Source organism: Plecotus auritus (assembly GCF_963455305.1).
Source record: "Plecotus auritus genome assembly, chromosome: 3".
In the NCBI taxonomy this organism is placed as follows: Eukaryota; Metazoa; Chordata; class Mammalia; order Chiroptera; family Vespertilionidae; genus Plecotus; species Plecotus auritus.
This window is the reverse complement of record NC_137772.1, coordinates 118,718,271-118,743,662: the sequence shown is the minus strand read 5'-3', so window position 1 is coordinate 118,743,662 and position 25,392 is coordinate 118,718,271. Positions and strand designations below refer to the sequence as shown.

At 41.6% G+C, this 25,392-nt stretch overlaps 1 protein-coding gene across 7 annotated transcripts in view; it reads right to left on the bottom strand.

Annotated features, from left to right (window-relative positions):
- CRYL1 (crystallin lambda 1) overlaps positions 1 to 25,392 on the bottom strand; it is a 248,069-nt gene that overhangs the window by 210,263 nt on the left and 12,414 nt on the right. The gene's annotated exons all lie outside the window — the stretch shown is intronic.

Genomic DNA, 25,392 nt, shown 5'->3' with positions numbered 1-25,392 from the left:
ATACCCCAGTAGAGCAGCTTCTAGAAAAAAAAATTAAAAAGCAGGAGGAGAGCCTAAGGGAACTTTGGGACAACATGAAACAAAACAACATCCGCATAATAAAGGTGCCAGAAGGAGAGGAAACTGAGCAAGAAATAGAAAACCTGTTTGAAGAAATCATAACAGAAAACTTCCCTCATATAGGGAAGAAAAAACCCACACAAATCCAAGAAGCTCACAGAGTCCCAAACAAAATGAACCCCAAAAGACCGACATCAAGGCACATTATAATTAAATTGGCAAACACCAACGACAAAGTAAGAATCTTAAAGGCGGCCCGAGAGAGACAGAAAGGTACCTACAAAGGATCCCCCATCAGACTAGTGACTGATTTCTCAACAGAAACACATCAGGCCACAAGGGAAAGGAATGAAATATACAAAATCATGCAAAGAAAGGTTCTGAATCCAAGAATACTGTACCCAGCAAGGCTATCAATCAAAATTGAGGGGGAAATCAGGAGATTCACAGACAAAAAAGGACTAGCGGAGTTTATTACCACCAAACCAGCAATGCAAGAAATGCTAAAGGGTCTGCTGTAAAAAGAAGAAATAAGAAGCGAAGAAGGAACACAGGGGTAAGGAATAGGAATGGCAACAAACAAGTACCTATCAATAATAACTTTAAATGTAAATGGATTAAATGCCCCAATCAAAACATAGGGTAACTGATTGGATAAGAAAACATGACCCATATATCTGCTGTCTACAGGAAACCCACCACAGAAAAAAAGACGCACACAGACAGAGGGTGAAGGGATGGAAAAGGGTATTTCAGGTGAATGGAAATGAAAAAAAGTCTGGGGTAGCAATACTTGTATCTGACAAATTAGATCTCAAAGTGAAGGACATAAAAAGAGATTAGGAAGGCAACTTCATAATACTAAAGGGAGCAATCCAACAAGAAGAAATAACTCTGGTAAACCTATACGCACCCAATACAGAAGCACCCAATACATAAAAAAAAAAAACTCTTGGAGGATAACAACGGAAGGACTTTAATACCCCACTATCACCATTGGACAAATCCTATAAACAAAAAATCAGCAAAGAAACATCAATCCTAAATGACTCACGAGACCAGATGGAATTAATTGACATCTTCAGAACATTTCACCCCAAAGCTACAGAATATACATTCTTCTCAAGTGCACATGGGTGTTTTTCAAAGATAGACCATATCTTGGGTCACAGGCAAAATCTCTTCAAATTCAAAAATATAGAAATCATATCAAGCATCTTCTCAGATCACAATGGCATAAAACTAGAAATCAACTCCAATAAAAACAATCCAAAAAAATCAAACACATGGAGACAAAATAGCATGCTATTAAACAATGACTGGGTTACCAGAGAGATCAAAGAAGAAATAAAAAACATCTTGGCAATGAAACGACAATGAAAACACAATCCAAAATCTATGGGACACAGCGAAAGCAGTCTTGAGAGGGAAGTTCATAGCTCTGCAAGCCTACTGCAAAAAACAAGAAACAATGGTAATAAATTACCTAACCCTACAACTCAAAGAGTTACAAAGAGAGCAACAAGAAAAGGCCAGTATAAGCAGAAGGAAGAGAACAATAAAGATCAGAGCAGAGATAAATGACATAGAGACCAAAAAAAACAATACAAAAGATCAACAAAACCAAGAGCTGGTTCTTTGAAAGGATAAACAATATTGATGAACCTCTAGCCAGGCTCACCAAGAAGCGAAGAGAGAGGACCCAAATAAACAAAATCAGAAATGAAAGTGGAGAAATAACAACAGACCCCACCAAAATACAAAGGATTGTTAAAAAATACTATGAGCAATTCTATTCCAACAAACTGGACAACCTGGAGGAAATGGACATATTCCTAGAAATTACAACCTTCCAAAACTCAATCAGGAAAAATCTAAACATCTCAATAGGCCAATAACTATGGAAGAAATTGAAGCAGTCATCAAAAAGCTTCCAGCAAATAAAAGCCCAGGGCTAGACGGCTTCATAGGGGAGTTTTACCAAACATTCAAGGAAGAACTAAAACCTATCCTCCTCAGACTATTCCAAAAAATTCAAGAGGAAGGAACATTTCCAAGCTCCTTCTATGAAGCCAGCATCACCCTAATAACAAAACCAGATAAAGACAACACAATGAAAAAGAATTACAGGCCAATATCCTCATGAACAAAGATGCCAAAATCCTCAACAAAATTCTAGCAAATCGGATCCTGCAGTACATCAGAAAGATCATACACCATGACCAAGTAGGGTTTATCCCAGGAATGCAAGGATGGTACAATATCAGCAAATCAATAAATGTGATACATCACATTAACAAATTGAGAAATAAAAATCACATAGTCATATCAATCGATGCAGAAAAAGCATTTGACAAAATCAACACCCTTTCTTGATAAAAACTCTCAGCAAGGTGGGAATAGAAGGATCATACCTCAACATAATAAAAGCCATATATGATAAACCCACAGCCAACATTATACTCAATGGGCAAAAACTAAAATTATTTCCACTAAGAACAGGAACAAGACAGGGATGCCCACTCACCACTCCTGTTCGACACAGTACCGGAAGTATTAGCCATTGTGATTAGACAAGAAGAAGAAATAAAAGGCATCCAAATTGGAAAAGAAGAAGTAAAACTGTCCTTATTTGCAGATGACATGATATTGTACATAAAAAACCCGAAAGACTCCATCAAAAAACTATTAGACTTAATAAATGAATTAGGCAATATAGCAGGATACAAAATTAACACCAAGAAATCTATGGCATTTCTATACACCAATAGTAAACTTATAGAAAGAGAGACTAAAAAAGCATTACCATTTACCATCACACCAAAAAAATTAAGATACCTAGGAATAAACTTAACTATGGAGTTAAAGGACCTATACGCAGAAAACTACAGGACACTGAAAAAAAGAGATAGAGGAAGACATAAACAGATGGAAGAAGATACCATGTTCATGGACTGGTAGAATCAACATCATTAAAATGTCCATATTCCCCAAAGCAATCTATATATTCAAGGCACTTCCCATTAAAATACGAACAGCATATTTCATAGACCTAGAAAGAACTCGCCAAAAATTCATCTGGAATAAAAAAAAGACCCCGAATAGCCACAGCAATCCTGAGAAAGAAGAACAAAGTAGGTGGGATCTCAATACCAGATTTCAAGCTGTATTACAAAGCCACTGTTCTCAAAACAGTCTGGTACTGGCATAAGAACATATAGACCAATGGAATAGAACAGAGAACCCAGATATTGACCCAAACCACTATGCTCAATTAATATTTGACAAAGGAGGCATGAACATACAATGGAGTCAAGACAGTCTGTTCAATAAATGGTGTTGGGGAAATTGGACAGATACACACAAAAAAATGAAACTAGACCACCAACTTACACCATACACAAAAATTAACTCAAAATGGATTAAGGACTTAAACATAAGACGGGAAACCATAAAAATACTAGAAGAATCCACAGGCAGAGAAATCTTAGACATATGCTGAAGCAATTTCTTCACTGATACGGCTCCTAGGGCAATGGAAACTAAAGAGAAAATAAACAAATGGGACTACATCAAAATAAAAAGCTTTTGCACAGCAAAGGAAAGCATCAACAAAACAACAAGAAAGCCCACTGTATGGGAGAACATATTTGCAAATGTTATCACTGATAAAGTTTTAATCTCCAACTTTAAAGGGAACTCATACAACTTAATAAAAGGAAGATAAATGATCCAATCAAAAAATGGGCAAAGGACCTAAAAAGATACTTTTCGAAAGAAGACAGAAGGAAGGCCAAGAAACATATGAAAACATGCTCAAAGTCACTAATTATATGAGAGATGCAAATCAAAACGACAATGAGGTACCATCTCACACCTGTCAGAATGGCTATCATCAACAAATCAACAAACGACAAGTGCTGGCGAGGATGCGGAGAAAAAGGAACCCTCGTGCACTGCTGGTGGGAATGCAGACTGGTGCAGCCACTGTGGAGAACAGTATGGAGTTTCCTCAAAAAACTAAAAATGGAATTCCCATTTGACCCAGTAATCCCACTTCTAGAAATATATCCCAAGAAACTAGAAACACCAATCAGAAAGGATATATATATATGCACCCCGATGTTCATAGCAGCACAATTCACCATAGGTAAGATTTGGAAACAGCCTAAATGTCCATCAGCAGATGAATGGATTAGAAAACTGTGGTACATCTACACAATGGAATACTACTCTGCTATAAAAAAAAAAAAAAGGAATTCTTACCATTTGCAGCAGCATGGATAGAACTGGAGAGCATTATGTTAAGTGAAATAAGCCAGTCAGTGAAAGATAAATACCACATGATCTCACTCATTTATGGAAAATAAAGAACATTATAACCTGATGAATAAAAAGATAGATACAGAGGCAGCAAAGCACCGAACAGACTGTCAAATTACAGCAGGAAGGCTGGGGAGTGTTGGGGCGGAGGGGAAAGAGATCAACTGGAGGACTTGTATGCATGCATATAAGCACAGCCAATGGACACAAGACACTGGGGGTGTGGGGAGATGAGGGCATGCGACAGGGGATAGGGAAGGCTGGGGGAAGGTCAATGGGGGGAAAAAGGAGATATATGTACTACTATATGTAATACTTTAAACCAGGGTTCCTCAAACTTTTTAAACAGGGGGCCAGTTCACTGTCCCTCAGACCGTTGGAGGGCTGGACTATAGTTTAAAAAAAAAAACTATGAACTAATTCCTATGTGCACTGCGGGCCCAGGACTAGTCGGCTGCTAAGCAGGACAGGCAGCGGCACCCAGTGGGCCGGATAAATGTCCTCGGCGGGCCGCATGTGGCCCGCGGGCCGTAGTTTGAGGATGCCTGCTTTAAACAATAAAAGAATATATAATTTAAAAAAATATCCTCAGGTGAGGATTAAAAAGGAAATAAAGAAACACTAGCTTTTCATCAAGCAAAGTAGTACAGTAACAAGAAAACCTTTAATCTGGCCTTTAAAAAATGGAAAAGAACACCTACCCACAATTTCCCATTACTCCTAATGCCTGAAAGGACTTCAAAAATGGCCAAAACCTTTAACGATATACCTAAAAAAGAAGGCCTAAAATATAAATATCCCCAAGATATAGAACAAAGAACTTTTCAGTTAGATATTTTACAGTTTTTTTTGGTCACAAATGAGTTGGAATTGGCTCTATGAAATAAAAGATTAAATGAGAGGACCCCAAAATGGTGGCCAGCAGGACATCAGGGAGGAAAAGAGTGTGAGTGAGTAAAGAAGCAAGAGAGGTGTATGTGGACGTGTGTGGTATGTGGGTGGGTGAGTAAGGGACAGTTAGATCTCACAGGAGTCTTGGCAGATCGGGCTCTGCTAGATAGGGATCCTCTGCTACTGCCGCAGGCACTCCCAAGCCGGCGGGGCTTTGGCATGGAGCCCACGCCATCTTATAGAGGGGAGCAGTGGGGGCCAGAAGTGCAGCCACGCCAACACTCAGACTGGCCTCAGACACCACCCCAGACGATGCAGGGAGAAGCTTGCCAGCCATGACCCAAGTGGGACCACCACAGTGCCTTGGTAGTGAGTGGCACAATACCTCCCCGTAGGCTCCCAGATGTCTGCAGTGAGTGCTTGCCAGAGAGACCTCCACATGCACCTCTTCACCCCTGCACCAGGACCCAGCATTCTAGGATCCGACACTGACAGGGATGACACAGCGACAGAGCCCCCAGTGACGCCCCAACTCCAGAATCAGGTCAGCGCTGCCCTAGCGACACAGAGCCACCCAGTGACCAACCCCAACCCAAACCTGGTTCCAGGACAGTGCTGCAGTAGTGACACAGAGCTGCCCAATGAAGCCCCAACCCTGGACCCAGGTCAGCACTGCAATAGCAACATAGAGCTGCCCAGTGACGCCCCAACACCCAGCCCCAGGTTAGCACTGACAGAGCAACCAGGAGCTGCTCAGTGATGCACCAATCCCAGGCCCAGGTCAACAATGCCACAGTGACACAGAGCCACCAGGCGACTGTCCCAACCCTGGCCCCAGGACAGAGCAGTCAGTGCAATCCAGTGCGCCCACCCATGGGTCACAGGACTCCACAACAAGTTCACTGCTAGAGGGTTCTAGGGGCCACCCTGCTGCAGGAGCCAGAGACGCAGACTGAATTGCAGGCCAGAGGGCTCTTGGGAGTCACAGGGAGTTGCACACCAGAGGATCAGAGGATGTGTGCATGCACCCCCCCACACCCCCAGCCCGCCCTCGACCATGAACATCTGAATCAGACAACAGGAGAAGGGGGTACAACTCAGAGCAGAGTCAATAAAGGTTTGAGACCCAAGGCAGACCCATCCTCCTGGTTAACAAGTCCCAGATCATTGGACCACTAGCAGGGTGCCCAAAGCCAGAAAGAGACAGCAAAAATGGGGAGACAAAAAAACAAACCAACAAAAAACAATCCCCAAAGGAAAGAAAAAGAGGAATTGCCAGAAAATGAACTAAACTAAATGGAGGCAAGCGATATTACAGAAAAAAATTCAGAGTAATGGTTATAAAGATGCTCAACCATTCAGATGAGAAATTCACCAACATATGTAAGAATCAAGAGGAAATGAAGAATGATATAGATGTAATAAAGAAAACAATGGAAGGTTTCAACAGTAGACTAGAAGAAGCGGAGGATCAAATGAGCATATTAGAAGACAAGGTAGAAAAAACACCCAACCTGAACAGCAATTGGGAAAAAAATTGAAAAGCAAGAGGAGAGTTTAAGGGAGCTTTGGGACAACATGAAACAAAGCAACATACACATAATAGGGGTGCCAAAAGGACAAGAAGAAGAACAAAGAATAGGAAACCTATATGAAGAAATAATGACAGAAAACTTCCCTGACTTGGGGAAGAAAAAAGTCACACAAGCACAGAGTCCCAAACACGATGAACCCCAAAAGACCCACACCAAGACATGTCATAATTACAATGGCAAATGTTAACAACAAAGAAAGAATCTTAAGGGCTGCAAGAGAGAGACAGAGAGTTACCTACAAGTGACCTCCCATTAGACTATCAAATGATTTATCAACAGAAACACATCAGGACAGAAGGGAATGGAATGAAGTATACAAAGTGATACAAAGCAAGGGACTGAATCCAAGAATACTCTACCCAGCAAGGCTATCATTCAAAATTGATGGTGAAATCAGAAGCTTCACAGACAAAAGATAGGCTAAGGGAATTTATTACCATCAAGCCAGCAATTCAATAAATGCTAAAAGGACTGTTGTAAAAAGAAGAAATAGAAAGGAAAGAAGGAACAAAGGCATAAAGAATTAAAATGGCAACAAACAGGTACCTATCAATAATAACCTTAAACATAAATGGATTAAATGCTCTAATCAAAAGACACAGTGTGGCTTAATGGATAAGAAAACATGACCCAAGTACTGAAAGTATTAGCCATAGCAATCAAAAAAGTAGAAGAAATAAAAGGCATTCAAATTGGAAAAGAAGAAGTAAAACTGTCATTATTCACAGATGACATGGTATTGTACATAGAAAACCTCAAAGACTCCATCAAAAAACTACTAGACTTAATAAATGAATTCGGCAATGTAGCAAGATAAAAAATTAACACCCAGAAGTCTATGGCTTTTCTATACACCAATAATGAACTTACAGAAAGAGAAACTAAAAGAACAATCCTATTTACCATTGCAACAAAAAATTAAGATACCTAGGAATAAATTTAACCAGATAAAGGACCTGTACTCAGAAAATTTCAGGACGCTGAAAAAAGAGATAGAGGAAGACATGAACAAATGGAAGAATATGCCATGTCCATGGGTTGGTGGAATCAACATCATTAAAATGTCCATACTACCCAAAACAATCTATAAATTCAATGTAATACGTATTAAAATACCAACAGCATACTACAAAGACCTAGAACATAGTCTCCAAAAATTAATCTGGAATGAAAAAAAAAAAAAAAACCACCCCAAATAGCTGCAGCAATCTTGTGAAAAGAAGAACAATGTTGGAGGGATCACAATACCAGATATCAAGCTATACTACAAAGCCATTGTTCTCAAAACTGCCTGGTACTGGCACAAGAACAGACATACAGACCAGTAGAACAGACCAGAGAACCCAGAAATCGACACAAGCCATTATGCTCAATTAATATTTGACAAAGGAGGCAAGAGCATACAATGGAGTCAAGACAGTCTCTTCAATAAATGGTGTTGGGAAAATTGGACAGATACATGCAAAAAAATGAAACTAGACCACCAACTTACACCATACACAAAAATAAACTCAAAATGGATAAAGGACTTAAACATAAGATGGGAAACCAGAAAAATCTTAGAAGAAGCCATAGGCAGCAAAATAGCGGATATTAGTCGTAGCAATATCTTTACCGATACAGCTCTTAGGGCAATAGAAACTAAGGAGAAAATAAACAAATGGGACTACATCAAAATAAAAAGCTTCTGCACAGCAAAAGAAACTAACAAAATAACAAGAAAGCATGGGAGAACATATTTGCCAATGTTATCTCCAATAAGGGTTTAATCTCCAAAATTTACAGGGAACTCATACAACTTAACAAAAGGAAGATAAACCATCCAATCAAAAAATTGGCAAAGGACCTCAATACATACTTTTCGAAAGAGGACCTACAGAAGGCCAAGAGACATATGAAAACATGCTCAAAGTCACTAAGATGCAAATCAAAACAACAATGAGGTACCATCTCACACCTGTCAGAATGGCTATCATCAACAAATCAACAAATGACAAGTGCTGGAGAGGATGCGCAGAAAAAGGAACCCTCATGCACTGCTGGTTGGAATGCAGACTGGTGCAGCCACTGTGGAAAACAGTATGGAGTTTCTTCAAACAATTGAAAATGGAGCTCCCATTTGACCCAGTAATCCCACTTCTAGGAATATATCCCAAGAAATTAGAAACACCATTCAAAAAGGATATATGCAGCTCTATGTTCATAGCAGCACAATTCACAATAGTTAAGATTTGGAAACAGCTTAAGTGTCCATCAGCAGTTGAGTGGATTAAAAAACTGTGGTTCAGAGAGAGAAACCAAGATGGCGGCATAGGTAAACACCTAAACTGCTGCCTCGCACAACAAGTTCAAAACTACAACTAAAAGACAGAACGGACACCATCCAGAACCACAGGAAAGCAGGCTGAGTGAAAATTCTACAACTAGAAGGAAGGAGAAAAGCTCACAGAGAATTGGAGGTACGGCAAAGGGGCTTTGTGCGCGCAGAGAGGAAGGGCGGCTGAGAGCCTGGCTGACTTTCTCTGGCGGAAGGGGGAAGGAAGCCTCCGACCGCACTGAACCCCAGTTCTGACTGCACTGAACCCCAGTTCCGGGCGAACCCCTGGGGACCCACGCTCTTACGGGGGGAGTCTGGACTCTCGGGCGGAGACTCGAGCTGGGAAAGGCAGAAGTCTGAAGGCGCACGCGGGCCAGTGCGCACAAAGGCTGCGGGGGTTGCCACAGGCTTTCCCTAGTGGAGGGGAGTCAGAGGATTCTGACTGCACTGAGCCCCAGTTCTGACTGCAGTGAACCCCAGTTCCAGGCGAGCCTCTGGGGACCCACGCTCTGGTGGGGGGAGTCTGGACTCTCGGGCGGAGACTCGGGAGCCGGGAAGGCGGAGGACTGAAAGTGCGCACGCGCGCCCGCGCCAGTGCGCACAAGGGCTGCAGAGGTTGCTGCGGGCTTTCCCTGGTGGAGGGGAGTCAGAGGCTCCTGACGGCACTGTGCCCCAGTTCTGACTGCAGTTAACCCCGGTTCCAGGCGAGCCCCTGGGGACCCACGCTCTTGTGGGGGTAGTCTGGACTCTCAGGCGGAGACTCGAGCTGGGGAAGGCGGAGGACTGAAAGTGCACGTGCGCGCAGGGGCGGGGCTGACAGGAAGCCAAGACTGAGGCTCCACCCCATCCAAGCTGAGCACAGAGGCTATTGCAGTTTGGCAAGTCTAATCCTATAGGGCTGTCTCCAGCACCGGGCTTCTCCCAGCATAGACACAGCTGATCCTTACAGCCAACTGGCCCGGAGGTCAATTCTTCCCAGTGATACCAACAACAATAAAGACTTAATTACAACAAGGCTGTACACACAGTCCACAAAGGGGTGCACCAAGAGTGTCCACCTCAGGTTACCTGGGGAGGCAGACCCACTGGGCCATATTGGAAACCTAGCACAAATATCTACCTTACCAACTCAGGGAATAAGTGAAAATGCAGGGTCAAAGAATCAGATCACAAACGAAAGAAATGGAGGAAAACAAACAACTGGATATAGAATTCAAAACCACCGTTATAAGACTTTTTAAGAATATCCTAGAAAAGGCCGATAAATATAACGAGACCCTCGAAGATATGAAAAAGGACCAACTAGAAATTAAACATACACTGACTGAAATAAAAAATATTATACAGAGACCCAGAAACAGAATAGAGGAACACAAGAATCAAGTCAAAGAAGTGAAATACAAAGAAGCAAAAAACACTCAACCGAAAAAGCAAAAAGCAAAAAAAAAAATCCAGAAAGTTGAAGATAATGTAAGAAGACTCTGGGACAACTTCAAGCGTACCAACATCAGAATTATGGGGGTGCCAGAAGAAGAGAGAGAGCAAGATACTGAAAACCTATTTGAAGAAATAATGACCGAAAACTTCCCCCACCTGGTGAAAGAAATAGACTTACAAGTCCAGGAAGCCCACAGAACCCCAAACAAAAGGAATCCAAAGAGGACCACACCAAGACACATCATAATTAAAATGCCAAGAGCAAAAGACAAAGAGAGAATATTAAAAGCAGCAAGAGAAAAACAGTTAATTACCTACAAGGGAGCACCCATACGACTGTCAGCTGACTTCTCAACAGAAACTATGCAGGCCAGACGGGAGTGGCAAGAAATTTTCAATGTGATGAATAGCAAGAACCTACAACCAAGATTACTCTACCCGGCAAAGCTATCATTCAGAATTGAAGGGCAGATAAAGAGCTTCACAGATAAGAAAAAGCTGAAGGAGTTCATCACCACCAAACCAGTATTATATGAAATGCTGAAAGGTATTCTTAAAGAAGAGGAAGAAGAAAAAAGTAAAGAGAAAAATTATGAACAACAAATACATATCTATCAACAAGCAAACCTAAAAATCAAGTGAATTAAAAACCTGAGGAGCAGAATAATCTGGTGAATATAATAGAATCAGGGGCATAGAAAGGGAGTGGACTGATAATTCTCAGGGGGAAAGGGGTATGGGGGGTTCATGAAGAGAATGGACAAAAATCATATACCTATGGATGAGGACAGTGGGGGGGAGGTAAGAGCAGAAGGTGGGGTGGGAAAGGGGTGGAGGGGAGCTATGGGGGGAAAAAGGAGAAATAATTGTAATAATCTGAATAAAGATTTATTAAAAAAATAAAAAAATAAAAAATAAATAAAAATTAAAAAAAGAAAAAATAAATAAATAAAAAACTGTGGTTCATCTATACAATGGAATACTACACTGCTGTAAAAAAGAAGGAACTCCTACCATTTGCAACAGCATGGATGACCTTGGAGAGCATTATGCAAAGTGAAATAAGCCAGTCGGAGAAAGATAAATATCAGATGATCTCACTCATCTGTGAAATATAATGAACAACATAAACTGATGAAACAAAATACAGCCAGAGATAAAAAATATTTTAGATTATAATAGAAATAATCTTGTTATTTGCAGATCTTTAATATTTCCTACAACTTTTGTGATATTATACTATGTTAGTATAGTTTTGGTAATATTTTATTTAAAATCACTTTTCTTGAAATATTAACATTTATTGCATTTAACATTATTCTATTTAAAATTGTTTTTCTTGTAAAACAAAACAACAGCTCCAGGTTTCAAGCAGACCCCGTTGGTCTCCATACAAGGATCTCTGTCCAGCCAAGGGCAGAGTAATATTTTGAGCCAATTGTGGAGAAGTAGCTGTGGGGCAGGGAAACACACCCACCATATTCTCTAAAAGCTAAACAACATCTCCCCCTGCCTCCCAAAGCCCTTTCAGAAACAGACTTTTGAGTGATTAAGATTGACAGCTGGCTAGCAAGCAAAGGGGGACAAAGGCAGAGCAGGGGAAATTTACTGACCCAGCCCTGGACCCCATGCTGCTGATAAATCTATTTTAGAAGGCAGACTGGCCCCTCCTGTTTGCAGCCAAGGTCTGAAAGCCAAAAGATAGTGCCTGCAAGTGGTTACCACCTAAGTACCTAAGAGAAGCCCAGAATTGGCAGACAGAACATATGAGTGTGATCCAAAGTGAGCTCCCAGGGGGCACTAAACTTGCCTGAAACAAATGCCAGTTCAGTTTTGTTATTTTTTCCTCCCTTTTTTTCTTCTTTTCTCTTTTTTCCTCCCTTTTTCACCTTTTTTTAAAAATATATTTTTAATGATTTCAGACATGAAGGGAGAGGGAGAGGGGGAGAAACACCAATGATAAGAGAGAATCATTAATTGGCTCCCTCCTGCAAGCCCCCTACTGGGGATCAAGTCAGCAACCCAGACATGTGCCCTGACTGGTAATGGAATGAAGCTCAAACACTGAGCCATGCTAGCCAGGCACTTCTTTTACTTTTTTGGCTTTTTTCTTTCCTTTCTTTTTTTCCCCCTTTTAAAATGTATCTTCTTTATCTGCCTGCTGTGGACCAAAGGGGCCACATGCTAACCTAACAAGCTCAGGGAAGGCCTGCATGACAGTCTTGCAAACTCAAAGATGTAAAGTAACTACAAAGGATGGTCTGAAATTAAACTTTAACTAAAAGCAGTTATGGTGGGTAGTCACCTCCTAGATTGGTATCTTCACTGACAAGGTCAACCTTTACCTTAACTGAGCCTATCTGTCTTTTTGCATCTATGATAACATACCCTTTGAAATGTCTGGGTAACTTGTAACTTCCCTTTTTCCAGACCCCTTGGGGCACAACCTAATGTGCCTGGGTGCCAGGACAGATACCACAAATTCCTTCATTGTTATTGTTATCATGTTAATTGTTGACTGTTAACTATCCTGCACCCACCTAAGTATGTGTTTAGCATTCTACTGTTTATCCATTCCCAGGTGTTTCCCTGCTTTGCTTTCTCCCACATCTATCCCAGTGGATTTCATGTAACCCACCTTCGTCCCTTCCTTTCACTGCAATGTATAAAAATAGATGAGAAACTGCCATTCTCTGGAGCATTATCCCAATCTGTTGAGATACTGCTTCCAGGCAATTGTTCACAGTTTGGCTCAAATAAACTCACAAAAATTCTTTACAGGTTTGAATGCTTTTATGTTAACACTGCTTTATTGATTTGTTATTATTCTAATCTCTGTTGTTTTGTTCATATATATAACTTTCCTCTTCTCTTTTCCTACTCAATTTTTTTTTTCTCTTTTCTTTCTCTTGGTTTTTCTCCTGCTTTTTCATCTTTTTTCATTCTTTTATTTTAGGTCTATCTCCTTTCTCCTCTATTTCCCTTTACAATTTTGTTTTGTCTCTTCACTTTTCTTCTCCCTCTTTTACTTTAAAGCTTTTTCCTTCCCCTATTTCTCTAACTCTCCACTCTTATTTTCTTTACTAGAGGCCTGGTGCATGAAATTCGTGCACAGAGGGGTGTGTCCCTCAGCCCAGCCTGCACCCTCTCCAATCTTTGACCCTTCGAGGGATGTCCGACTGCCCATTTAGGCCCAATCCGGGATCGGGCCTAAATGGGCAGTCGGACATCCCTCTCACAATCCAGGACTGCTGGCTCCCAACCGCTCACCTGCTTGCCTGCCTGATTGCCCCTAACCGCTTCTGCCTGCCAGCCTGATCACCCCCTAACCACTCCCCTGCCAGCCTGATCAATGCCTAACTGCTCCCCTACTGGCCCAATTACCCCTAACTGCTCTCCCTTGCAGGCCTGGTCCCTCCCAACTGCCCTCCCCTGCTGGCCTGATCACCCATAACTGCCCTCCCCTGCCTGCCATCTTGTGGAAGCCATCTTTGACCACATGGGGCGGCCATCTTGTATGTTGGTGTGATGGTCAATTTGCATATCACCTCTTTATTATATAGGATTAATGAGAATATTAAGGGAATTAATAAGAGCTACACCAACATGGAAAGAGATGCTGAAAGAATAAATAATAATCAATCAGAAATGAGGAAAGATATAGCTGAAATAAAGAACACCCTGGGCCCTAGCCAGTTTGGCTCAGTGGATAGAGCATTAGTGTGTGGACCAAAGGGTGCCAGGTTCCATTCCAGTCAAGGGCATGTACCTCTGTTGCAGGCTCTTCTCTGGCCTGCGACCCTGGTAGGGACTCGTGCAGGAGACAACCAATCGATATGTTTCACTCACATCGATATTTCTATCTGTCATTCCCTCTCTCTTCCACACTCTAGAAATCAATGGAAAAATATCCTCGGTTGAGGATGAAAAAAAAACAAACAAAAAAGCCCTAGGAGGATTCAAGAGTTGACTGGAAGAAGCTGAGGACCGAATCAGTGAATTAGAAGACAAGGAAGAAAAAACACTCATTCAGAGCAGCAAATGGAAAAAACCTTAAAAGGAGAATATAATGGGGCTTTGGGACAACATGAAATGTAACAACATTCGCATCACGGAGGTAACAAGAGGAGAAGAATTCAAGCAAGGAATAGAGAACCTGTTTGGAGAAATGATGGCAGAACATTTCCCTAACCTGGTGAATGAAAAATTTACTCAAGTTCAGTAAACACAGAGAATCCCAGCCAAGATAACAACAAAAGACACGCACCGAGGCATGTAATAATTAAAATGGCAAACATTAAAGACAAAGAAAGAATCTTAAAGGCTGCAAGTGAGAGACAGAAAGTTACCTCCAAGGGAGCTCCCAATAGACTGTCAGCTGACTTCTCAACAGAACCACTTCAGGCCAGAAGGGAATGGCTTGAAGTATTACAAGGTAATGAAAATTAAGGAACTGAACCCAAAACTACTCTATCTAACAAGGCTATAATTCAAAATCAAAGGTAAAAAAATGGCTAAAATAGTTTATTACTACCAAACCAGCACTGCAAGAAATGCTAAAGGGACTATTGTAAGAAGAAGAAATAGATAAAAAGAAAAGAACACAGTCATAAAAAATAAAAATGGCACCCTAGCCAGTTTGGCTCAGTGGATAGAGCATTGGCCTGTGGACCAAAGGGTCCCAGGTTCAATCCTGGTCAAGGGCACATGCCTGGGTTGCAGGCTCAATCCCCAGTAGGAGGCATGGAGGACGCAGCCAATCAATGATTCTCTCTCATCATTGATGTTTCTATCTCTCTTCCTCTCCCTTCCTCTCTGAAATCAATAAAAATATATCAAAATAATAAAAATAAAAATGGCAACATGTAAGCTAATAATAATAATCTTAATAATCAATAAAATCTTAAATGTAAATGAATTATATGCTCCAATCAAAAGACATAGGGTAGCTGAATGGATAAGAAAACACGACCCATATATATGCTGTCTACAAGAAACCCAAAAAAACAAAACAAACAAAAAACACACCTCAGAACAAAGGACTAACACAGAATGAAAGTGAAGGGATGAAAAGAAATTTTTCAGGCAAATGGAAATGAAAAGAAAGATAGGGCAGCAATACTCATATATGACAAAATAGACTTCCAAGTGAATGCCATTTCATAATGCTAAAGGGATCGATACAACAACAGGATATAACTCTGGTGAACATATATGCATCCAATACAGGAGCATCCAAATATATAAAAAACTTATGGAGGATATCATGGGAAAGATCAATAGTGATACAATCACATTAGGGAAATTTAATACTCTACTGGATAGATCTTCTACACACAAAATCAACAAGGAAACAGCAATCCTAAATGACTCACTAGATCAGATGGAATTAATTGACATCTTAAGAACATTTCACCCCAAAGCTACAGAATATACATTCTTCTCAAGCACATATGGGACATTTTCAAAGGTAGACCATATCTTAGGACACAGGCTAAGTCTCTACAAATTCAAAAAGATTGAAATCATATCAAGCATATTCTCAGATCACAAAGGCATGAAATTAGAATCAACTACAATAAAAAAAATCAAAAACATCCAAACACATGAAGGCTAAATAGCATGCTATTAAATAATGATTGGGTTACCAAAGACATCAAAGAAGAAATCAAAAACATCCTAGAAACAAATTACAAAGAACACAGAACAATCCAAAATCTATGGGATACAGTGAAAGCAATTCTGAAAGGGAAGTTCATAGTACTGCAGACCTACCTCAAAAAACAAGAAAAACTTTTAACAAGGTATCTAACCCTACAATTTAAAGAACTGGAAAGAGTACAACAAGAAAAGTTCAGAGTAAGTATTAGGAACAATATGAAAGACCAATAAAACCAAGAGCTGGTTCTTTAAAGGATAAACAAGATTGATGATTCTCCAGCCCGACTCATCAAGAAACAAAGAGAGAGGACCCAAATAAACAAAATCAGAAACGAAAGAGGTGAAGTAACAACTGACCCAACAGAAATACAAAGGATTGTAAAAAAAAATACTATGAATGAATAGAGTCCAATAAACTGGACAACCTGGACATATTCCCAGAAAAATACCATCTTCCAAAACTCAATCAGGAAGAATCAGAAAACCTGAATAAGCCGATAACTACTGATAAAACTGAAGCAATAATAATAATAATAATAAAACTTCCAGCAAACAAAAGCACTGGTCTGGACAGCTTCACAGGGGAGTTTTACCAAACATTCAAAATAAAACTAACACCCATCCTCCTCAAACTATTCCAAAAAATTCAAGAGGAAGGAACACTTCCAAGCTCTTGATCTGAGGCCAGCATTGCGCTCATCCCAAAACCAGATAAAGACACTACAAAGAAATAGAATTACAAGCCAATGTCCCTGATGAACATAGATGCTAAAATCCTCAACAACGTTTTTGCAAATCGGATCCAGCAATACAATGAAAAGGTCATACACCATGACCAAGTGAAATTTATTCCAGACAAAAAAAAATAAAAGGCATTCAAATTGGAAAGGAGGAAATAAAACTGTCATTATTCACAGATGAAATGATATTGAACATAGAAAACCCTAAAGACTCAACCAGAAAACTACTAGATTTAATCAATGAATTTGGCAATGTAGCAGAATACAAAATTAACACCCAGAAATTGATGGCATATTTATACACCAACTAATAGCACATCGCACGATACCGCGCACAGTAGGCCACCCGCCGCTTCCGCGGGAGCCGGAGGGAACCGCAGAATACCACTGGAAGCCGCACTGCTTCCACAGGAGCCAGGAGGGAGCCGCACCACTTCCGCAGGAGCTGGAAGGGATCTGCGCTGATTCCGCGGGAGGCGGAAAGGAGCTGTGCTGCTTCCGCGGGAGGTGGGCCCACTGTCTCCTCTCTGGGCCTGCGCTCCACCGCGGAGGCTGCAGGCCAAGCCCCCTTTCTCCGTATCCGCTCAGGGCCTCACCTGCATGCGCAACCTCCTCTTGTCCGGTTGTGACCAGTTACGGTGTCTTGGCCTAATTCGCATATTTCCTTTTTATATATATCTACTAGAGGCCCGGTGCATGAAATTTGTGCATGGGAGGGGCCTGTCCCTCAGCCCAGCCTGCACCCTCTCCAATCTGGGACCCCTCAAGGGATGTCTGACTGCCCGTTTAGGCCCAATCCCACTGGGTAGTCGGGCAGTCGGACATCCCTCTCACAATCCAGGACTGCTGGCTCCCAACTGCTCACCTGCCTGCCTTCCTGATTGCCCCTAACCGCTTCTGCCTGCCAACCTGATCACCCCCTAAACACTCCCCTGCCAGCCTGATTGATGCCTAACTGCTCCCCTGCCAGCCTGTTTTCCCCTAACTGCCTTCCCCTACAGGCCTGGTCACCCCCAACTGCTCTCCCCTGCAAGCCTGGATCCCCCCCAACTGCCTTTCCCTGCAGACCCAGTCACCCCCAACTTCCCTCCTCTGCCAGCCAGGTCACCCCTAACTGCCCTCCCCAGCAGGCTTGATCACCCCCAACTGCCCTCCCTTGCAGGCCTGGTCCCTCCCAACTGCCCTCCCCTGCTGGCCTGATTGCCCACAACTGCCCTCCCTTCCAGGCCTGGTTCCTCCCAACTGCCCTCCCCTGCTGGCCATCTTGTGTCCACATGAGGGCAGGATCTTTGACCACATGGGGGCAGCCATCTTGTGTGTTGGAGTGATGGTCAATCTGCATATTATTCTTTTATTAGATAGGATAGAGGCCTGGTGCACAGGTGGGGGCCAGCTGGTTTGCCCTGAAGGGTGTCCCGGATCAGGGTGGGGGTTTCCTTGGGGTGTGGGGCGGCCTGGGCGAGGGGCCTGTGGTGGTTTGCAGGCCGGCCATGCCCCCCGGCGACCCAAGCAGAGGCCCTGGGATCTGGGATTTATTTATCTTCTACAATTGAAACTTTGTAGCCTAGAATGGAGCCAAGCCTTCTGCTCGCTCCATGGCGGCAGCCTTTTCTGTTGGGATTTATGTATCTTCTATAATTGAAACTTTGTAGCCTTAAGCGGCGGCCAAAGCAGGCCAGGGCTGTAGAAGCTTGGCTTCCTACATCGCCGCAGGCAACCCTAGCCTCCTGCTCTCTCCAGCTCCGTGGTTGCCACCATTTCTGTTGGGCTTTATTTATCTTCTATAATTGAAACTTTGTAGCATTGAGTGGAGGCCTGTGCAGGCAAGGGCAGGCAGAAAGCTTGGCTTCCTCCATTGCCGGGGAAACCCAAGCCTCCCTCCTGCTCTCTGTGGCTGCAGCCATCTTTGTTGGGTTTATTTGCATATTCGCTCCTAATTGGCTGGTGGGCGTGGCTTGTGGGTGTGGTGGAGGTACAGTCAATTTGCATATTACTCTTTTATTAGATAGTATATATATATATGTATATAGATAGATAGATAACTTAGAGAAAGAGAAACTAAAAAAACAATCCCATTTACCATTGCAACAAAAAAATTAATATACTTAGGAACAAACTTAACCAAGGAGGTAAAAGACTACTACTCCAAAAACTACTGGATATTGTAAAAAGAGAGAGAGGAAGATATAATCAAGTGGAAGAATATACCGTGTTCATGGTTTGGTAGAATCAACATCATTAAAATGTCCATTCTACCCAAGATAATCTATAGATTCAATGCACTCCCCATTAAAACACCAACAGCATATTTCAAAGCTCTAGAACAAATGCTCCAAAAATTTATATGGAATCAAAAAAAGACCCCAAATAGCTGCAGCACTTCTGAGAAAGAAGAACAAAGTTGGAGGAATCATAATACCAGAGTTCAAATTATACTACAAAGCCACTGTACTCAAAACAGCCTGGTACTGGCACAAGAACAGGCATATAGATCAATGGAACTGAACAGAGAACCCAGAAATCGACCCAAACCATTATGCTCAATTAACATTTGACAAAGGAGGTAAGAGCATACAATGGAGTCAAGAGAGTCTCTTTGATAAATGGGTTGGGAAAATTGGACAGATACATATAAAAAAATGAAACTAGACCACCATACACAAGAATAGAGGGAACATAACTTACACCATACACAAGAATAAATTCAAAATGGATAAGACTTAAACCATAAAAGTCCTAGAAGAAACCATAGGCAGCAAACTCTCAGACACTTCTCACAGCAATATGTTATAGATACATCTCCTCAGGCAAAGGAAATAAGTAGAAAATAAACCAAAGAGATTACATCAAAATGAAAAGCTTCTGCACAGCAAAAGAAACCATCAGCAAAATGACAAGAGAACCCACTGCATGGGAGAACATGCCAATGATACATCCGATAAGGGGTTAATTTCCAAAATTTATAGGGAACTCACACCACTTAACAAAAGGAAGACAAACAACCCAATTAAAAAATGGGCAAAGGACCTCCAAAGCGGATATACAGAAGGCCAAGAGACATATGAAAACATGCTCAAAGTCACTAATCTTCCAAGAGATGCAAATCAAAACGACAATGAAGTATCACCTCACACCGTCAGAATGGCTATCATAAAAAAATCAACAAAAGACAAGTTTTGGCGACAATGTGGAAAAAAGTGAACCCTCGTACACTGCTGGTAGGAATGCAGATTGGTGCAGCCACTGTGGAAAACAGTTTGGAGTTTCCTCAAAAAACTAAAAATGGAACTCCCATTTGACCCAGTGATCCCACTTCTAGGAATATATCCTAAGAAACCCAAAACACCAATCAGAAAATAATATATCACCCCTAATGTTCATAGCAGTGCAATTTACAATAGCTAAGATTTGGAAACAGCCCAAGTGTCCATCAACAGAAGAGTGGATAAAAAAGCTATAGTACATTTACACAATGGAATACTACACAACTGTAAAAAAAAACAAAAACAAAAAAAAAAACAGAACTCTTACCATTTGCAATAGCATGGAGGGTCCTGGAGAGTATTGTGATAAGCTAAATAAGCCAGTCAGAGAAAGATAAGTATCACATGATCTCACTCATATGCAGAATCTAATGATCAAAATAAATTGATGAACAAAATAGATCCAGAGACATAGAATCATGGAACAGACTGACGAATTTCAGAGGAAAGGTGGGGGAGGATGGATTGGTGGGAAGAGATCAACCAAAGTACTTGTATGCATATATGCATAACCCATGGACACAGACAATAGAGTGGTAAAGGCCTGGGGCAAGGTAGGGGGTGGAGGGGGGTTAGGCTGGAAGAGATCAATGGGGGAAAGTGGGATATATGCAATACTTTCAACAATAAAGATTTTTTAAAATAAAAAGAAAGTAGAAATAAGTCAATCGGGAAAAATTATTTTATTTAAAGTCCCCCACTGATTGTTTAAAAATGTTTTTTATTAATTTTTGGAAAGAGTGGAAAGGAGAGGAGAGAGAGAGAAAAACATCCACATGAGAGCGAACATCTATTGGCTACCTCCTGCAGGCCCCCTGTCAGGGATGGAGCCCACAACCTCAGCATGTGCCCTGACCAGGATTAAACCAGCAACCTTTCAGTAGACTGGACCCAGGCCAGAGAAGTGAAAGTGCCTGGGAGTTCACACCAACCAAGGACAGCTGCTAGACAATGATTGATAAGGGAATATGAAAGCTAAGCTCTCTTGCCTTAAGGCGGGGCCAGACTTTAGAGAGTACTTCATGCTCCAGAACTTCCCTGGAATCTTGATGAGTCTGCACTTCTGAAATCATGCCCTCAGTTGATTTCTTTGTCTTTCTCATCATGTCCCCTCACTACCAAACTGGCTTCTCCTGAGAGCATTTCTTAAATCAACCCCTGGCCCAGGAACTCTCATCTCAGGACCTGATTCTGAGGATCCTAATCTAAGATAACATAATATAAAACAATGTATATTAAATGCTCAAAGATTTAAAAGTGGTACCATGCCCAGATGGCTCAGTGGTTGAGCATCGACCTATAAACCAGGAGGTCTGGTCAAGGCACATGCCTGGGTTGCAGACCCCATCCCCAGTAGGGGGTGTGCAGGAGGCAGCCGATCAATGATTCTCTCTCACCATTGATGTTTCCATCTCTCTCTCCCTCTCCCTTCCTCTCTGAAATCAATTAAAAAATAATAATAAGTAAATAAATAAAAATCAAAAGTGGCACCATAAAGAATAAGCAAACAATGAGAAACTATTAAAAATGAATAGGTATATTTGGAAAAGAACCAAATAGAACTTTTAAAATGAAAATTTAATTATTGAAATAAACTCAATTGATGGTTTAAATAGCAGATTAGACACAGCTAAAACTAGAATTAGTGAACTAGAAGAAAGATCTAAAAATTGTAATAGCCAGTCTGGCTCAGTGGATAGAGCGTCAGCATGCAGACTGAAGGGTCCTAGGTTTGATTCTGGTCAAGGGCACATACCTCGATTGCAGGCTCGATCCCCAGCCCTGGTCAAGGCATGTGTGGGAAGCAACCAATTGATATATCTCTCTCACATCAATATTTATCTCTCTGTCCCTCCCCCTCACTTCCACTCTCTCTAAAAATCAATAGAAAAATATCCTCAGTTAAGGATTAACAAAAAAATAAAGATAAAAAAATAAAAAGTGTAACCAGATATATTCCAAAGAGATAGGGAGAAAATATATAAAAGAGAGGTTAAAACAGTGTACAAATGATATGTTGTGGAATTGTGCACCTATATAATATTGCAACTAATGTCAACCCAATAAATTCAATAAAAAGACAGGGGAGCCCTAACCGGTTTGGCTCAGTAGATAGAGCGTCGGCCTGTGGACTGAAGGGTCCCAGGTTCAATTCCAGTCAAGGGCATGTACCTTGGTTGCAGGCACATCCCCAGTAGGAGGTGTGCAGGAGGCAGCTGATCGATGTTTCTCTCTCATCGATGTTTCTAACTCTCTATCCCTCTCCCTTCCTCCCTTTCTCTCTGTAAAAAAATCAATAAAATATATTTTTTTAAAAAATAGGGGGGAGGGGAGTCAGGATAAATCAAAGACCAAAAAAAAAGAGAGAGGTTAAAAGATATGATTGAGTTGGTTCAATATACATCCTATTTAATAAAACCCTAATATGCAAATTGACTGAACGGCAGAACGTCCAGTCACTATGATGCACACTGATCACCAAGGGGCGACACTCAATGCAGGAGCTGCCCCCTGGTGGTCAGTGCGCTCCCACAGGGGGAGTGCCACTCAGCCAGAAGCCAGGCTCAAGGCTGGCAAGTGCAGCAGCGGTGGTAAGGAACGAGAGGTCCCAGACTGCGAGAGCCCCGGACTGTGAGAGGGATGTCCGACTGACAGCTTAGGCCCAATCCCTTTAGGCAGACATCCCCCAAGGAGTCCCAAAGTGCAAGAGGGAGCAGGCCGGGCTGAGGGACCCCCCCCCCCCCCGCCCCCGCTCCTGTGCACGAATTTCGTGCATCTGGCCTCTAGTATAATCATAATCCCAGAAAGACAAAAAAAGAAAACAGCAATCTCACTCTTCAATATGTATCCTGTAGACACTCAAGCACTTATACACTGGGCATGTGCCCCAAACTGAAAACAACTCTAATGTTCATCAAAAGGAAAAAGATAAATAAATTATAGCAAAGTCACAGAGTAGAGTATTATATAGCTACTAGAGGCCCAGTGCACGAAACTGAAATTCCTGCACAGCGGGGAGGGGGGAAGCGGGAGGTCCCTCAGCCTGGCCTGCACTCTCTTGCAATCCGGGACCCCTTGGGTCTGACTGCCAGTTTAATCGGACATCCCTCTCACAATTCGGGACCACTGGCTCCTAACCACTCGCCTGCCTGTCTGCCTGATCACCCCTAACCACTTTGCCTGCCTGCCTCATTGCCCCTAACCCCTTTGCCTGCCTGCCTAATCGCCCCTAACTGCCTCTGCCTGCCTGCCTCATCGCCCCAACCATTCTGCCTGCCTGCCTCATCGCTCCTAACCGCCTCTGCCATGGCACCCACCGCCACGGCTTCATCTGGAAGGATGTCCGGAATGAAGTCCGGAAGGTCGTTTGGCTGTCCGGTCTAATTAGCATATTACACTTTTATTATTATAGAAGATGAAAACAGATGTACTATAGCTACAAGCAATAACATGGATATATCTCAAAAATATTTTTATAAAGCACAAAAATGAGCAAAAATAAACCATATATTATTTAGAGATATATATATAACTATTTTTAAGGCAAGTTAATATAAATACAAAATAAAGGATATTTGTTGCTTCTGGTGGAAAGGCAGGAGAGTCAAACCCATGAGATGTACGTACACAGGGTATTGATAATATTCTAGATCTCAAGTTGGATAATTTATTATATTCTTTATAAACTAGCATAAATGATCTATTTGGTTGCATATATCAGATATTATATTAAAAGTAGTATTTGCAGGATCTCTATAAAGCAACTAGTATAAATGGATACTGAAGAGCTCAGACCTGCCCTTAACATGTACATAGACCAGGGCTAGAATCTTGTGTCTTACTAGGACTGTGAGCAGGTTACTGACCATTTATAGACCTAACTTTTCTCATAAAATAATGGCAATAATATCCAACTCACAGGGTTTACTATGAGAATTAACATGGTAAGATTACTAGACTATAAGCTTCATGTTGGAAAGGACTATATCTGTTTTGTTACTCTGTGTAGCCTTAGTGAATAGCACATGCCTGGAATGTAGTAGGTATTTATGTCAATTCCTCTTCCTTTCATAGCAGTACAGAATAAAGTACTGGTGCTCGGGGGTAGCTATATAGTGGTTGTTTCATTTTGGAGTTTTCGTTTGTTTTTTAGATTGACATTTTACCTTGACATTGGCTACATGTCACTATATGTAACAAGCAACCTGACTTCTCTGGATTTCAGGTTCTTAATCTGATACACAACAGAATTAGGCTCAAATATACATATTTGATACCTATATTTTTCTTTTTTTAATATTTTATTGATTTTTACAGAGAGGAAGGGAGAGGAATAGAGAGTTTGAAATATCGATTAGAGAGAAACATTGATCAGCTGCCTCCTGCACACCCCCTACTGGGGATGTGCCCGCAACCAAGGCACATGCTCTTGACTGGAATTGGGAACCCTGATTATCTTATCTTTATTTTTTTGTTAATCCTTAACCCTTCAGTCCGCAGGCAGACACTCTATTCACTGAGCCAAACCAGTTAGGGCCCTATATTTTTCTTGATGCCTATAGCCTGACAGCATACCCTATATATTAGTCTTTTCAGAAAATAAATGATAAAGAATATTTCTCTTACAAAAAAAATGCAAATTTAAGTTACACATTCATGGATAGTCCCCAAAGACAGATAATAATCACCTGAATAAAACAACATCTGAGATGTCAAATTGTGTTCAGTGACCATCATCTCAGGTGGGGCCTTGCCATCTGGCACCCTGCATTAGCTTGATTCTTCTATTTCTGACCTCCTAATTCTCATCCTTTCTCGTTTGAATCCTATTCTTCTTCTGCCCCCTATGGTTATTCCTAAAATTCACCCCTTAGCATCTGGTAAGCTCATTTACCTCACAACTTTAACTACTAGAATTATCACAGTTAAACTGGGTCCTGCAGCCACTAGATCAATAGGTCAAAACAAACCTCAGGACCTCTGTTCCTAAGATGTAATGCCCATGCAGCTGTGGCTCTCACATGGTATAAACCAGCTCGCTGACCCAGAGAGAAGCAAAGATACCCAGGCCTGCAGCCCTGTGGGACACAGCAAGAGTTTACAAA